The 13,703-nt window shown below is 37.1% G+C and overlaps 1 pseudogene; it reads right to left on the bottom strand.

Moving 5' to 3' along the window:
- Positions 1–6,097: 6,097 nt before the first annotated feature.
- Positions 6,098–13,497, bottom strand: LOC113046405 (cysteine-rich secretory protein LCCL domain-containing 1-like; annotated as a pseudogene).
- Positions 13,498–13,703: the final 206 nt, after the last annotated feature.

Here is a 13,703-nt window from a genome sequence, read left to right as displayed (position 1 = left end):
TCCGTCCATATTAATGGAGGACCACATGTCAGCTGTAAGGCTAACAAAATCTGCCTTTTTTAGGTCCTCCATTGTCTTCTCCTTAGAAATGTTGTACCTTTCGGTTACCATCGTTTTAAGTGCCTTCCGGGATGGGAGGACATAGCTTGGATCAAGTTTGTTCACAAAAGCCATGAAACCCTCATCCTCCACGATAGTGAAGGGCTGCAAATCCTTTACCACCATGTCTACAAGAGCCTCATCCAATTCCCTCTGTCTGCCTTTTAAAATAAAATAAAGATAAAAGATTAAAAGTACTTTCACAAAACTACATTTCAAAAAAAATAAAAGCTTTTTCAAGTTTGGAAAAGTTTATGCTCAGTGTGCAAAGACAGATCAAATACAATATAAAATTACAACAATTAGGAAAACCAAAATGTTGTCTTCAAGCCTATAAAAATATCTATGTAATACAGTGACTAAGTTTGTGAGATGTTACATTTACATATTCAGAGTGAAGCTGTTTTCAACATGATTGGGAGTTTTGGAAAAGATTGACGTTACGTTGTAAGGCTGGTGGACACAAGCCTAAGTCTATTTAAAACTATGGACTTTCTAAACAGTGTTACATGAAGTACATATTATATCAAACAATGTATACCTTGTTTAGATGGCCCAGCAGTGTCAGTAGCAGGCCTAGGTACAGGGGGAATGTTACCATCCTCTGCACACTGCAAAATGGCAGGATGAGTGCTCCTCAAATGGCGCATCATGGATGATGTATTGTTGAAGTAGGCTAGCTGCCTATCACAATACATACATCTCACTTTATTTGGGGTTTCCAAATGGAAATGCTCCCACACCACAGATTTACGGCATCTCTTCTGTGGAGCCTCCATTTCTATCTATTCTATTAATGTCTATATATATCTATCTATCTATGAATCTATATATTTATGAAAGTATATATATATATATGAATCTCTCTCTCTCTCTCTCTCTCTCTCTATATATATATATATTAATATATGAATCTATATATAAATTTATATGTCTATGAATCTATCTATCTATATATATATGAATCTATCTAAATTCTATATCTCTAACTACTGTGCTATCTGTCAATATCTAACTTAGCCTATATAAATGTGTCACTATATCTATCCTAACTATCTGTCAGTCTTTAGTTTATCAGTAAATATATTTAACTTAAATGTAACCTAAATATAACTAACTAAATCGCACTATAAATGTCAATAAATCGTAAACGCTATCTCAAAATCTTTCTCCTCTCACAAAAACCCACGAGGTGAAGGTGCATTAACTCCTCTTTTAAACTTTGTGGCAGTTGAGACAGATGTGCGATTGTGTGGTTTGTTCCCGCCCCTGTCAATCAAACGCAGACTCGGCAAGCGTGCCACCTGTCGGTCGAGACACTTATGAAACGCGCAGAAGCTTCGTTTAGCCATAGTCACGTGACATGGGTGTTTTGAATCACAGTTCGGAGCAGTGTTTCGAAACATCTACGCTTCGGGATCTCGACACTGTGTCGAAACGTTAGTTTCGCGTCAGCCATCCCTATCTCTGTCTCTGTCTCTGTCTCTGTCTCTGTCTCTGTCTCTGTCTCTGTCTCTGTCTCTGTCTCTGTCTCTGTCTCTGTCTCTGTCTCTGTCTCTGTCCTTGTAGTTCAAGTCCTCCTGGGAAGTTAGTATGCACGAGTTGGGAAGTCGTGCTTATGACGGCATGTCACATTGGTCGGAGCAAGATGGCGGAGTACTTTCTCTTAATTAAAAACACAAAAATACAGCAATGTTTCTAAACTCTTGTTGTAGAAAATGAAGAACAAAGAAATGTGCATTATGTATACTTTGTTTTTTAATGTTTTAAATTATTTTATGAAGCCGCTGCCAACTTTGTTACAATTTGCATTGTTATATTATAATGCCATCATATTATGCGTTGTCGATTAACTTACTGCGCTGTAAATAGAAAAGCCTGACAATATCACAGCTAAATACCTTTAAGTATTGTATATTCTGCCATGTTAATCACTGACACGCCCCCAACTTGTACAGATCGGGGCTTAAAGAAAATCCCGAGCTCCCCGCTGGTATTTACGATATTGTGGTGGCGTTCATGTGCATTCAACTCGTAAATATGATCTATACGAGATGACTTGAATGCACCATTTGTTCTTGTAGTTCTATGTTCTTGTAGTTCTATGTTCTTGTCTTGCTCCTTGTTTTTCTTTTGTTCTTGATTTTTTGCTTTTTATTTGTAATATTTAGTTCGTTTTTCTAGTCTTGGTCTTGGTTGGCTTCTAAGTTGGTTAAATTGGTAATTTCTTATTTTGTTACTTGACCTTTTTATTAGTTAATTGGTTTATATTTCCTTGTCCTGAGTTTAATTTGTGTTTTTGTGGAGCTTTGTCTTGTCTTCGAGTTCCTGACCTGTCCCCCATGTGTCCTGCCCTGGTTCTACCCGCCTGGCACTTGGTCCATTTCAGAGTATGGTCAACAAGTGTCTGAGCTCTGCTCTATGGTGCCTTGTGTGGTCTTCCCCCATCAGCCTGGTTTTTGCTGCCGCCTCTGTTGCCATGGCATTCTACCAGTAGATGTCTGAAGCTGTCCCAGTGGCCTTCCCCAGCTTTTTGTTTCCTGTGTTCCTGTTGTGGTATCTATTGTGCACTTCACTACCTTTTGTATCAGTCTGTCTTGTCAATAAAACCTTGTTATCCTGCACTGCTATTGGGTCCTCCTTCCTAGATCCCTGACAGCACAGGCTTGGATAATTGTAAATGGTTTGTAAATTTCATTTAAGTTTATATAAAATATTTCAATTAATAACAATTAAATATCCCTAATATCTCCTAAACTTGGCAATGAACCACATTACTAGAAAAATATTATATATTATGGTGTGCTCATAATGCTTGGTGGCATCCTGATCATTCATTTTGACCACAATATGAACCACAGAGAATTTTCATTACAGTTTAGATCCAGCCAATAGTTTGTTGGGTGCAAGTCGCACTGCTTTCAGACATTGGATATAAACCAAGAAAACATGAGCATGTGAAACCTGTGTAGCTTCACACTCACTGCCCACAAAAGGTCCACAACGTATCTTGAGAGTATAGATCTGTATTACCTTGAGATGACATTTGTGTTTTTGTATTTGCAGTGATGCATTTGCAGATTCAGTTCTTTTATTCTTATGCCACCTAGGTGTCTTGAGCACAGACATGTCCATATCCCATTCCACTTCCAACATCTGCCACACTGGCCTGTGAATTTTGACAGAGCTCTGATGTATGCCTCTTCTCTCTGGAGACCATCATACACATCTGCTCTGGTTCCCCAGCCTTTCCTGGGAAGTTTCTCCAGCATCGATCTCCTGGTAACTGTGATCAAACAAACTGATAACTATTGTTCTGAAGGCTTGCATCAAAGTGTGGGTTCACAAAAGATGGGTAATTACTACAGTGTGTAAAATATATTGCAATTTGTTTTACAAAAGCCGACAAATGGAAACAAGTTGTTAGCTTTTAGTTATTTTTGACCCCACATGAGAGATATATTTGACTGTGAATCTGTTTTTCTGTTTTCAGTCACAAATATTTTTGTAGAAAGTGTGCTATCAGCCATCATGACTTTATTCTACCATCAGTGGTCTTCAATCACAGGGGGTTTCTTGCTGTTCATATGACACTACAGTGTCCCAGTAGTGCACAATACAACAAAATCTTCACAAAACATTGGAAATCAGCCTCATCACAGCGAAATTTGCAAAACACAACAGAAACAACAAAACGAAATTAACACAACAAGCCACATCACAAAAAATTAGCACAACGCAACAGAAATAAGCCACAACACAGCAAAATTAATGTAAACAAGCCACTATTCAATGAAAACATGCCACAACATAACGAAACAAGCCACAACACAACAGAAATAAGCCTCAACACAATGAAATTATCACAACACAATGGAAACAAGCCACAACACAACAAAATTAATGGAAACAAGCCACAATACAATGAAAACAAGCCACAACGCAACAAAATTAGCACAACACAACAGAAACAAGCCCCAACACAATGAAATTAGCACAACACAATGGAAACAAGCCACAACATAACATAAATAAGGCTTAACACAGTGAAATTAACACAACACAACTGAAATAAGCCACAAAATAGTGAAATTAGTCCTATGTGTTGTGTTGTAGTGATTTCATTGTTGTGCACTACTGGACTAATCGAAACTTCCATAAGTTAACCTGCTCCATATAAAAAAATAAATAAAAGAAAATCAAAAATATTTTACTTTTATGTCAGGATACTTTTAATGTCTGAAATCTTATTATCGTGTCAATGTAGAATTTTTCACAACATAAAATGTACATACTGTATTTCTTCAAAACATAAAATTATATTAAAAAGTTTGGGGTTATGAGATTATTTTATGTTTTTGGAAGAAGTTTCTTATGCTCACCAATGCTACATTTATTAAAACAGTAAAATTCAAATATAATTGCAATCATTGCCTGTAAAAAAATAATAAATAAATAAAAAACGTTTTTTTAGCGGCCATCAATATGATTTCGTGCTCAAGAAAAATTGAGCACGAGTGTTGAAAACATTTGTGCTGCTTAATACGTTTGTGCAAACCATGATACAATTGTTCAGGATTCTTTGCGGAATAGAAATCTCAGAAGAACAGAATTCATTTGAAATATAAATCTCTTTTAACATAAATGTATTTGCTGTTACTTTTGATCAGTTTAATGTTTCCTTGCTGAATAAGAGTATTATTATTATTGCTATTATTTTGTTACAAATCTCTCTAAAGACAATATCTTACTGACAGTAGTGTGACAAAAGTACTATTCATTTCTTCATGAGTAAAACTTTCTAATAAGCGAAAATATATTGAGTGCAAATTTAGGTTTTTCGAAAACTCTCCATTTGATGGCTACATGAACAAGGCAGAAACATTCTTGTGATTTTGTGATAAACTGCAAGGAGTTGTAAGCCTGGAGGCAATGATCTTGAGAGAGAGAGGGCAGACAGGAAATGAAAGAGGTCAAGGTGAGTGACAGAGAGCTTACTACTACCACTCAACCACATCTGTGCCTAACATGGAGGAAATGCACTCCAGGAAGTCAGATTGAAATCATCACACACACCAACATACACACAATGTCCTTCTTTGTCTGTGGTGCCTGTGCAGCGCCAGCAGAAGTTGAGTGTTTTCACATGAGGCACGTTTGGCTTTCATTCTTCAAGGTGCAGAGGCTCCGTCTGCGCCTTCCAGAGTCTCGGATTTGAAATAACCTCACAGTTGTGTTTAGCCAACAATCACAGAAATTCAAATACATAATACATCAAAACTGGACATTGTGATGGAACCACATGAAATATTTCAATATAGTGCACTAAGATACACTCAAGATGTTAATAGTCACAGCCATGACAGGATGGTATATTAATATTTATAACAGAGGAATTATGAATCTAAATATCTTTATTTTAGATTGCATTCAAATAAATAACACAGAAATGTGTCTCCTTTTGTGGTACATTTGTTTTAATTCTTCTAAAGCAATAATGATTTCCTGGCCTGCCAGGTTGTTACAGTATCAAATTCTGAACATATGCAGCATAATATACTGTAAAGCGCAATACACCAATAAGCAGCTTCTGAACACCGATATAAAAATATGTTTACAAAAATATAAACTGTAATACAAGGCCTTTTCTAAACATTCGACATGTTCAGACATCAACACTTTTGTGTTTGCATGCACAATTACCTATTTTGTTATTTTAAGGAATGCTTAATATCTTTATGTGCAGATATATACGTTTTATAAAAACACAAGAATGAATGTAATGGATAAAATTGACTATATTTACAACACATATACATGACATTTACACGCAGAGAAAAACAATTCATGGAGACTTTGTTTTCTCAGGGCCAGATGGTGTCAAAGTCAATGTCTATTTTTTTTTCCTGTTGAGGAGATTTTTCGTGACAGCACTGGCCTAAAATCCAGCACAGCAAGACCAGCAAACCAAATGTGTGGTAATTACTGGCTGTTATATGTTACCAAGAGCTCTATTTCCTTGCATCTGTCCTTGGACGATGGTTTCAAATGACCGCGAACACTCTGAACGCCTTGCCTCCTGAGGGATTCTGTAGGCTAAATGGAAGAATAATGGCCAAAATTAATCCAAAACCAGCAGGACAGAAACATGTATGATTTAATGCTAGTATGATTCATTAATCACCCTTCAGATACTCAAGATACCCTCAAAATGCTATTTAATGAAGCAAAACAAAACCAGACTGTGTAGGTGGTCTGGTTTTATTTTGCAGATGAGAAACAGTTTAAATGATTACCGTTCAGCCACCCACTAAATAAAATGATTACGTTATCCAACCAAGCTCATATAGAGGGATATTAGATACAGTTAGTCTGAAGACCAGCTGAAGCCAAGAAGGAAAGATCAGCTCTACAGCAGTAGTAGCTCAAAAGCTGACTCAACACACTCTCAGTACCTCTCTGAGGTGATCCCATTCTGGTAGGAGCCCTTGTACTGCTTCCTCTTGTCCACAGGCATTACGTCCAGATAACCTCCTGAGTCACTTCGAATCACCCCTGCGTGGATAGCTGCCCTGCATATACTGGAATTCTGCTCAGTGGGACAGAATAAGGAAAAATGGCTCATTTTCTACTGCAGTGGTAACAGAACAGTGGCTTTTTCTAATAGCTGCAATAGGGCGACCCAGAGGAATATATTATTGTCCTTTAATAGCTCAGGAGACTTATGTGATTAATCAGTTATGTTTTTTTTTTTTTTTGGTATATTATAATAGTATATAGATATAAAAAAATGTGGATAGTTTAAGCTAAATTAAGTTGAAGCAGAAATCTTAAGGTGAGAGGCATGTGAAACTACTATGATCTGTTTCTCAGAAGAGGAATCTGAGAAGCAGAAAACTTTGGAAAAGTTTCTCTCCATTTCATCTCATTATAGGCTAGGAGAAACAACTGAGGTACAGTATTCAGGAGATCTCTTATAATATTTCATGTGGGAATCAGTAATATTTACACTGGATTTGGAAGCACTGACTTCATAACATTTTTAGCATTTTTTTATTTGAACCTATATTACAGTAACTTGACCGTCATGTTTTTTGAACCATGTGTGAAATGATGGTCAAATGGTTAATCTAACACTTTTACATGTAAAAAAAAAAAAATCTATGCAATGTAAAGAAAAAAAGTGTTCTGTGTGAACAGCCCCTTAAAGGGATAGTTCACCAAAAAAAGAAAATTACCCAATGAAATACTCACCCTCAAGCCATCCTAGCTGTATATGACTTTCTGTTTAAAGGCTTAAAAAATATCCATTAAATATGCATTGATTCGCTATTAACCCTGTGTGGGGCGCTTTTTATGATGGATGAATGCACTTTATTGGAGTTCTATTGGAATATTGAATATCAACAGCCACTCGTGGCAACTGTAAAGCTTGCAAGATCCAGTACATTTTTAAATAAAACTCTAATTGTATTCATCTGAAAGAAAGTCATATACATATAAAATACAGATAACGGCTTGAGGGGGAATAAATAATGGGCTAATTTAAAATCTTGTGTAAACTGTCCCTTTAAATGGCATGAAGACTTACATCTGAATAATAGCGGGTTCCGATTACTCGGGCATAACTGTCGTGCAAACAATTACGAGGACAATACAACCTGAAGAAAAACACATCTTGTCAGCTGTCATGCTATTAATGACAATGTCACTGCATAGTATTTTGTGTAATCCATTAAGTTGTTTTTGTTAAAAAGTAAGTTTACCTGGGACAGTGCCGGACAGGTTTCTTGAAAGGGCAGAATTGTGCCACCGTAGTTTCACAATTAATTGCTTTCACTGGAAGTCATAAAACACTTATTAAATGTATTTTCTGAAACTGAAAGTTTATCTCATTAAAAATAATCACATGTGCATTTACCTGGAACATTTGATACGGTGAAGGCATTGGCACTCTGATTTTTCCTGAGTAATAACATGGAAAATGTGAGAACATAGTTGAACCCACATCCAGAAGCATGCAACGTATGGGTTCTGTGACTTACGCCAGAGTCTGAACTCCATTTTTGAAGGACACTGAGAATCGTTGCCTTCTGCCCACCCTTGTGACATCCAGCCAGCCTCCATCATCATCTATTATTCCAGCATGCAAGCCGCTACCACAGATGCTGGATTGCTGGAAAAACAGCAACATTCATGAGAGAGACCCTGAACTGTCCACAATCCGTCCAAAATTAGATAGAGCATTTAAATACATGTAAATGGAAAAATTTTGTAAATCTGTGCCATGCCACATTGATATAAATAAAACGCAAAGCGAATGCATTTACCTACCATGTCATAATGACCTGATCCAATGACTTTTCCATAGTTGTACAAGCAGCCTGGTGGGCATTCATACCTGATTAAAGATTTACCAGACATGAAATTATTCATAGTAGAATGACCAAATCACATCTTTGTGTAGCTGATGTGCGAATCCACCCATTTTACCTGTTACAAGTAGTTCCTTTGCACTGATCACGTAATCTAGTATCACATGCTACTTGCTGAGCTGCAAAAAATAATAGTAGATATAAATATATAAACACAGAAGTGCTGATTTTTTCAGAATATAAGAGAACATACAGTACATGCAGTTTCTATGCAAACATACTTTCTGATGGCACATAGTAAAGACCCTGTCCAGTTAAGTCAACCACTGAAAATTTCTCAAGTCAGCCTGTGAAGTTATCTTACACATCTGGGAAGTACTGAGGACTTCGTTCCTCTCGATGTTCTCATTGGGAGAAGGTGTTGGGGTCTCATCTCTGTAGGGGGTGTCGTGGCTTCGCACTGGCTCGGGTTCTGGTTCAATGTAGTTATTTTCCTCTGTCTCAGGGGTGTAATGATAATGACTGCCATCATCTGAAGAGAGCACAATTTAATTACATCATTCAAATGATTCATGACCCACAGCCTTCACATGTTAGCTAAATGTTGTTTTCCTATCTAGTTTAGGGATGTCAAACATATATTAACTGTGTAATACCTCATAACAATGAATCAAATTTTGTCATCTGAATATCTGGTCTATATACTATGGTTTAGTACCTTTATAGCAGAGATTGTTTCTGCAACCGCCACCATAGCTGGGTGGGCAGGCAGAGCAAGGGGTCCCGTGCTTGTATGGTGCATGTCCCCACCAGTTACCTCTGTGAAATGGATGCCACATGACAAAAGCTAGCAATAGTGCTTTATTAGAATTATAACATATTACTGCAAATGAGAAAAAAAGCTTAACATTCTTACGGAGGAGAGTAATTGCAGACCAGATACACAGCTTTGGCCCATATCATCCCCCATACATTCATGTTATAGCACACATTGATAGCACAGCCGATTTTGTTGGTTGTGGCCCAAACCAGCTGTGAAAAAATAATAATAATATCGCTATTACTTTATAGCATTACCCAACTGATTGCTTGTATCATCACAAAATGTAAATTGTTCAAACGTGAATGTGGTTTTACCTGTGTGTAATGTGTACAGACGGGTCCAGAGCATCTGTAGGGGCAGTGAGGGTTACACTCTTGTGGATACGGGTAGCTGAAATCTCTCACCTCATCATACCAGGCTTGGACATGAAATGTCGGAGGTCTGTCTCTAAAGACAATCATTTTTAAAGCAAACAGTTAGTGCACTGTATAAGTGAGATGCAATTGGTATTTGATGTGATATTGTTTTTATCCATTTGTAATACAGCACCTGCCCCAGTGAACGCCCAGGTTTTGGCCAATCCGGGTCAGTAGGTGAGACGGTCCATGTTCCCACAGACAAGTGTGTGCCCAGTGCTCCGCGCTCCTCTCCAGTTCAGTGTCCCACACCTGTCACAGCGAAGAGCCACAAGCTATATTCACACAGCAGCAGAATATGGCTATCAGTCCTGTATTTGAGTGCATAATGAAGTTGAGTTCACACACAATTTGGCTATTTACAAGAGTGACAACCACCTTCTAATCAAACCTGACATTTTTCAAAAGTATTTGCCCATGAAACTAATTGTACTGGACAATGTCATACCTGTGCATGTCTTGTGCATAAAAGATCCAGAATAGTTTATGAAACTTTTGTCATCATCTACTCACCCTCTAAACCTGTACAACCAGCTTTCTTTCAATTGAACATAAAATAAATGTTGTCCATGCAATGGAAGTCATTGGTTACCAAAACTGTTTTGTTATCAATATTCTTCAAAATATCTTATTTTGTGTTCAGCAGAAGAATTTAAGTAATACCAGTTTGGACATGAGGGTGAGTAAATTTCAGAATTTCCATCTGGGTGAACCATCCATTTACAACATAAAAGCGAATATTTTAAATAGCAAACACGCATCAGAAAAATGTTCTGATAACTTTTTTTGGCAAATTGTTGAGCCTGGTTCTGCCAACAGTATGTACGTCAATGCATGGTTGTTTGGTTCTGTACAGTAGATTGATACAAATCTACAAGTGGGCCAGTTAGAGTTAAAAACCATAAAGAAATTCTGTTTCACTAACTTGGGACAAAACAAAGCCATATTAAAACTGCCATTAGGGTAAACTCTACTGGTTTAAAGTGATTTGTATGAAAAAATAAGCAGTGTACTGTTCAGCACAGTGTTCTGATTATTTCAAAACAGAGCTGCTTAATTTAAAATTACATATGCGTAGTTTGCTGCCCTGTGCTAATCTGTTCCATATGTGCAGAGCTGGTATATTCCATTCCATCAGTCCTCAACAAATACTATTCCTCAACCACCTTTTATCCTGCACAATAAATCACTTGTAAAATAGAAGAATCTTACTGTTTACAATGATGTTAATGCGAGCTGTATTAAATATGTTATGTCGTCAACATGTTTTTGAAATGTTTATCATAAATGTGAAATTAAAATTGGTCTTTCAGGTGCATAAAATTGTAGCAATCTTAACGCATCTGAGCAGAACATGCATAGAGATGCAAAGCCCGCTGGCATTTTTATGTGGCCTTTGAGACCCATCTTGACATTGTTTATTTGTTGCGATGCCTAATTTGCAGTTACAGCGACCATCTGGGTGCATTCCAAGGCAGATATGCATCCTCTGTGACTCCCTCTACTTCCCTTTCAGAGTAATTACCCAGAGGACTGTGTGGCATGGAGGTAGCTTATGTCTCCTCCCCTACATGCGCCCCACACAAAGACACATTCTGTTAAACTTTGCTGTGGGATACAGGGCTCTGGGATTTGACAGATTTAACACTGAATTGTTCAGAGTCCCAGAGCGCTACAGATGTTATCAACTCAAAAGTAATTGTCTAAGAAAAATGTTTTGAAACTCTTCTCTTACAGTTGATTGCAAGTGATAGTCATATGAAATGATCCATGTACCAGTGCTGCGAAATGCATCATGTATTTTAGGAATAAAGAAGAACTACTGTGTTGTACACTGGACCTAAGAGCTAAAATAAAAGGATGGTCTCAGTTGATTTAGAGCGTTATATTCTATTCTGCTTTGATGTCCGAGTCAATATTTGCCTTCATTGTTGCCAACTGCAATGCAGCGGGACGAAGCAGCTATAGATGGTTCTAAGAAGTATCAGGTCATATTTGGCCAGAAAGCATTGAAAGGTCTGGCTGAGCGCCATGTACAGTAGGTGAGCCACAGAATGTGGGAAGGAGAAGCTGTATTTTGGCCTTCCTGATGGACCTGATGAACTGTTTGTTGTAGACCACAAACTTGACTGTAGTTCAGTGTGTTCTAGTGCATTTGTGCAAAGTGCGGTTATGGTGTGGTACCCAATACCGGTTGGCAGAGCCATGTGATACATTTATAAGCCCCCTCATGACCCCACCAATGTATAAATAGCCTTTTAACTCACAATTCAATGGGAAAGTTGTACTTTAGCATGATTTTTACAGGTTTTTACATTTTAAAATATATTTACTGATTCTTTCTGTGCTTCATGCACATGTAGACTTATTTCAAGCACAATATTTGTTCCATGCCAGTTATCAGTCCGATATCAGAGAATTTTAAATTGATTTGAAATATCTTCCCAGATATTGCATATTTAATTTTACATTTCCGTTTTTTTTTTTTTTGTTTGTTTTTGCATTTAGATTATTTGTGCTGCCATATAACACTTAATGAATTATACTATTAATAACATTATGAAATCTCAAAGTATCACATTTTCAAACTCTTTTTTTCTAATGCTATGATGTTTAAATCTAGCATTTAAAACAGTTGTTTTAGTCTTTTATTTTTGTATTATTTTGAAGAATAATGTACAATTTTAATATTGGCCATGAGATATAGACAATTCTTTTATTCACTGTTTGGTAGGTAAAACCAAGTCTGACCCTCGATTTTTGACTTTGTGAAAAAATGTCAAATGTTCATGGTTGGTTTGATCATAAGTTAGGAACATGATTCAGTAGAATTGTGACTGATGTAGAATCATGTGATCTTACCATGTACTCCATGTTTGAGGCAGGGGGGTACACTTGACCCCTCAGCTTATTATGTAGGTCAAGAATCAGTTGCATATCGCTCTGTGAAATTGCTCTTTTACCCCTTGACTTGGATTCCCACCATGCCTCATCCTTATCCATGTATTTTTCCAGGATGGCTTCTAAGTGGGTGGCATTGGGAATCACCATGGAAACCACAGATTGGACAGTCACAAGCAGCACAAACCCACTAAATAAATCTTCATGTCCACACTTCATGTTTCCACAGCTGTCAGTTACAAAATCCAAAGTGGTATCTGTCCTCTGCCTGTAAAATCAAAATCATTTTTATCAGACTGAAATCATTTTAAGGCAAACAAATATATACTTATATACATTTTTTACAGAATTTCCCATAACGTGATATAATGATGATTTGTTTGTATTTCCATTAAATGCCTGTCTGAAAAGTGCAGTTTCAGCATTTTTACAACTGCGCTGATTGTTTCTCACATACTTGTCAAAGACTTTTGCCACACACATGCAATATTTCATACGATCGTGTCCTGAAGTAAATCTGACCACACAAGTCTTTGAAGTCTTTAGCATATTTAGTTACATGCGTAACTCTAATGCTACCTTTAAATAAATTAATATTATCTTTACTAGACGTGCCGTTCTAACACCTGTAGTACTTTCAATTCATATTTATAACGAAAGCATCTTAAGCAGCACTTTACCTTTTGCCGTTCCGCGCGTGGATGTTTATCTCAGGTGTTGATTCGCTGAAATAATTAATATTCGATGCTTTTTTTGTATTTCAAATACACGTGTCCAGCTGTTTTGATCTTCTTGATGTTTCTTTATGAATGAGTCATCATGAGTCATTGCTCGGCAAAACAATATAACGTTACTTTCAAATGTTTCAATTTGTGAGGCTGCTTTTCTCATTTATAGTGAACTTCTAAGCCACGCCCACAAGCACATCGACACACCCACAGCACAGAAGCATATATACCGATGAAAATATACGCATAAATACTGTTGCTTCTTCTCTGCATGTCTAGTCAAAGTCAACGAAGATTTGTGCTATTTTTATTTGTGTTCGTGTGGTAGGTAGACCTCCTACAAAGATGGCAGAATCTTACA

The sequence above is a fragment of the Carassius auratus genome, chromosome 27 (assembly GCF_003368295.1).
Source record: "Carassius auratus strain Wakin chromosome 27, ASM336829v1, whole genome shotgun sequence".
Taxonomy (NCBI): Eukaryota; Metazoa; Chordata; class Actinopteri; order Cypriniformes; family Cyprinidae; genus Carassius; species Carassius auratus.
Note: the sequence above shows the minus strand (reverse complement) of the source record. Positions and strands in the feature narration are given on the sequence as shown.